Consider the following 4625-nt stretch of genomic DNA (forward strand, 5'->3'; position numbering starts at 1 on the left):
CAAACACATCTTTTGTCTGAGTATTAGCTGTTATTTTATTTGTGTCTTTCTTTACGTTAATGATGGACTGAATACTTTAATGTTCTGAGATTATAATTCTCTTGTGTTGGTACAGTAATATCTCATTATCTCTCATATAATAAATAGATTTATTTTCAGGTCTTCTGTTGAAATGATCAGGTTTCCTCCTCATGTAATATTTTAAAGTAGACACACATCATAGGTGATGAATCATTTGGAGATTTAGTTTGTCAAGTATCTATGTGGAGGAATCATGAAGTGTCTAAATTCAGTGTCTGTCTGTTGAGATCTTCATGTGTGTGCTCATGACAGCACAAATGTCTCCTTCATTATCACAAAATCCACTGCATGACAGAAAGAACTAAAATGATGCCTAATGCGTGTCGGCAATAAAACAAATCTAACCAGTTAGTTGATAAATCTACGGGTCTTTATCTACACTGTAAAAAATTGCTGTTAAAAAACGGGCAATTTCCAACAGTAAAATACTGTTATTTCAATAAACAGTTTGATACTGTAGATTAACAGCCAAAGGCCCATAAAATAATTTTTTTCTGTAAATTTACAGCTTTGAACTGTACACCCATTGGCGCCTAAAAAAAACAGTCTTGCGCTGTAAAAAGCAAGATATGGCACTACTAACCAAGTGTGTGTGTGCGTGTATAAAATAATGTAAAAGGTAGACAGTTGTTAATTTTTTTTATGTTAAATGTATAGTTTAGTATCCATCTGTTTTGCTGTGTCAGAAATTATTAACAATACAAATTGTTTATTATTAATCTTAAATAATAACAAAGCTTGAACATTTGATTTTGTTTAAAAGACATTTTTAATACTCAATTTCACAACTAAACAAAGAAAATCTTTTTCTCAAAGATCAATTCTATAGTAGAGTGAAAAAACAAAAAGGACTAATTTTAATAAAGTGTTTTTGTCCTCTTAAATAGCAAAAGCATAACACACTAGCTGTACCTACTCCAAAATAAATACAAATAAATAAAATAAAGAAATTCAAACTAAGAAAATAATTTAAACAGTCAGGCACACACTGCTTCTCCGCCCACTTCCGGCCTCGGCCGGCGCTGACGTATAGTTCTGCATTGTGGGGAGGGGGGATTTTTAACTCATCACTCTTTTTCAAAACAGCGCGGTAACAAGATGACGTCGCAGCTCATCTCTTCTCCTGCTTTTCCTCCGTTGTTACAAAGGACACGATTCAATGTAAGTTTGTAATTTTGTTGTTATTTCATTATGCTTCCCTCAATTTGTAATGTCTTTTAAGAAGTTTTTGTGACTCTGCTACCTGACGCGAATCGCGTTTTGAAGGCAGTTCTTAACATTCGTTACTCAGTTTTCTCCAACCTTTGATTATTACAGCAAATACTTTGCTTGGTTTAAAATGTGTGATATAAATTCGACATTTTTAGTAGTAACTTTAATGTGTATCTGTTGTGTGTTTGATTTTTAATACCAGATGCACATGTGAAGTTAATTTACACCACGCAATATAATTCACGCAAAAGTACGTTACTCGTATTTGATCGAGATTCACACGTAGGCTTTTATGTAGGTTGGTAGTCTTATTCAAAAAGCCAATGAGGTCGTTAGTCAGTAGCAGTTATTTTTGACTGTTTTTAGCGCGAATCGCGTTATGCAGAGAGACGTTGACAATCAACAACAGGTCAAGCATTTTCAAGTCTTCTCCAAAAAGTTAATAACCCGAAATAAATAAATTGTTTTATTTTTATCTTGTACAGGAATCATTCAATCGATGTACTTGTATTTCTGAGACAGTAAACAACGCTATATTAGGTAAGTTTAACGACATGTTTTCTTGCAAACTTTGTATTGACTTAAGCAGTACTGTCTGCATTTGTGAGGCACATGCAAGTACACAGACACAAATTGTGATGCAAGCAGTGCTTGGCCTGTGTCTATTCTGTGTATTGTAATGCACGAAGAACAGAGAAATCTTAATGATAAAATAGCTTCTTACAAACATGTAGATTTCACCACAGAAAACAGTCACTAATAAACTGGAATCGTGTGGATTATTGTAATGCTTCATTTACATGTTATTTTGACTATGGGCTTCACTTACTTAGGTTGGACATGTGCAAAGTTCCAATTTACTCATGAAAATGTATGTGTTCTGATAACAGAAAAGTCATAGACTATTATCTAAGCATAACTGGAAAAAATACACCCTGAGAACTATTTATTTATTTATTTTATTACAGATTTTTTAAATATATATTTTTTAGGGAGGTCAGAGATGATTATCCTTGAGGGTCGTGTGATTTGTGAGGCCGTATACCCAAGATTTCGGACTGCAAGATTTCTACTGTTCGCAATGTACTACGTCTTAAATCTTCAGTATCCAGAGGCATGTGGCACATTGGATTTTATTTAGAGGTATTTCATTTTTCTTCTTCTGTAACCTGTAAATTGCTTTCTCTTTTATTACTCCCTAATTTCAGCAACTATATATTTAATGCATTAATTAAATTAAAAAGGGTCGACTGTGTGAGTGTTTTTTTTTATAAATATATTTATTAATACCCTAGACAATTTGTCGGATAAACCCTGAAAAAGGCTCGAAGACCAGCAAAGTCAAGGTCGTTAAGAAGACTGGAAAGAATGTGAATAAGAAGACTGCTACTGTCAACCCAGAAGTTGCATCCCTCCTAAAGAACCTCATCCGTTTCGAATGGGATTTTGTCTAGGTAACTAAACTTAATTACTCCCCACCACTTACATGCTTGCTGAAAGAGTTACCACCTCTAATCTACTTTCAAATTCAGTGGTAAGAGTGTATGTTAACTCTTAATTATACACACATAGTATGTCACAAAAGTGAATACACCCCTCACATTTCAGCAAATATTTTAGCATGTCTTCTCAAGGGGCAATTCAATAGAAATAAATTATACATACTTTATAGTAGTAAATATATTTTTTAAAGTAGTCAACGTGCTCCTTGTATAGCAGTATATATTTACTGTCCTGGGAAAATACCTTAACATGCAGCCCTTATTGTCAAAATAGCTGGCAACAAAAGTGAGTACACCCTTTACATTATGGTAATGAGCTATGACGTGGTTTGATGACATCCAACCTAAAGGTGGAAAAGTATTCCCGAGAGTGCATTCGGGCGTCAGAGTGGCCACTACTTTTTTTCTATAGCGTTGTTGGCAGGGCAACCAGAGCGTTTTTTGATGCTCTTGTCGGCAGCACTTGTGCATCTGTTTTTGAAGCCAGTTTCTGCAAATGATGCATAACACAAGGACTCAACTTCTTTGATTGACCCTTGCATGTCCTGTTCCGAGTGGAAACAGTCTTGGAAGACTTCTGTATGACCCTAGCCACTGTACTGGAACTCAGTTTCAGTTTGTTACTGACCTTCTTATAGCCTACCTAGGCCATCTTTATGGACAGCAACAATTCTAATTCTCAAATCATCAGACTTGTTTACCATGAGGTGCTATGGTCAACATCCATTGGTCAGTATGAAAGAATTCTACTCAAAGCATCAAATTTGAACAGCTCTTATACAAGATAGACATGCATTGTCCTTACAAGCAGATGAAAACATGAATTATGAATAGGACATGTGGCTTTGCATGATTAAACCATATACATCTATTATCACTTAGGGTGTACTCACTGACCTGTTGCCAGTTATTTTGACATTAATGGCTGTATGTCAAGTTATGTTCAGAGGACAATAAATTTATAGTTCTATGCAAGAAGCACTAAAACTCTGAAACATATCCAAATTTCATTTCTGTAGTATTGTCTCTTTGAAAAGATACTAAAATATTGCTAAATATGTGGGGTGTACTCACTTTTGTGACATACTGTAATTGTTCACTCCTTTCTGGCTAACTAGAAAATCCAATCACTTTTACACACAGCTGAACTTTCTGGTCTTGACCTGCAGTTCTGTTAAGATTGTGTTTTGTCTGATAAATTAAAAAGTGTTTTCAGAGTGTATGAGCACTAGCTTTTGCCATGTGCTATATTTTGTTACTAACATTTAAAAAAAATGTTTTCTATCTACAGACCCGGATTTCCTCTCAGGCCAGAGCAATCAGAAGCTGGAGTAAGACACTTAAATTTTTTTCCAACAATTAGTTTGATTAATGTGTTCTTCATTTCATGCCAGGTTTTTAAAATATGTTGTGCCGTGCTGGCAGTTTTTTCTTCTTGTTGTAAGTTTGTTTTTAGCTCCTTGAGTTGCACTTTTTTCTGTGATTTCTGTTTTTAACTCTTTCCCGCCATTGACAAGTTTTTATAGCAATCCGTATTTCCGCTATTATGGCTCTCTTACCCAACTTATTAGGGATGCACCGATACCACTTTTTCCATCTCCGATCCGATTCCGATACCCGAATTCTGAGTATCGGCCGATTCCGATACCTGCCGATCCGATACTACTGTATTTTTCTTGAGCAATTTAAATTACACACAGACACACACACAGACACACACACACACAGACATACACTATATAAATGTCTAAATCTAGCATAATATAATTATATTATATATAATTATACTTTTAAATTAAAAACCAATAATTTAAAATGATTTACAAGTTA

At 34.6% G+C, this 4625-nt stretch overlaps 1 long non-coding RNA gene across 1 annotated transcript; it reads left to right on the forward strand.

Moving 5' to 3' along the window:
• The first annotated feature begins 1132 nt into the window (after positions 1-1132).
• On the forward strand, positions 1133-4357 carry LOC141364389 (uncharacterized). The gene is made up of 5 exons (XR_012370136.1): positions 1133-1242; positions 1779-1833; positions 2286-2436; positions 2589-2747; positions 4087-4357. It is a non-coding gene; the product is annotated as an uncharacterized lncRNA (long non-coding RNA).
• Positions 4358-4625: the final 268 nt, after the last annotated feature.

The sequence above is a fragment of the Misgurnus anguillicaudatus genome, chromosome 6, assembly GCF_027580225.2.
Source record: "Misgurnus anguillicaudatus chromosome 6, ASM2758022v2, whole genome shotgun sequence".
NCBI classification, from domain to species: domain Eukaryota; kingdom Metazoa; phylum Chordata; class Actinopteri; order Cypriniformes; family Cobitidae; genus Misgurnus; species Misgurnus anguillicaudatus.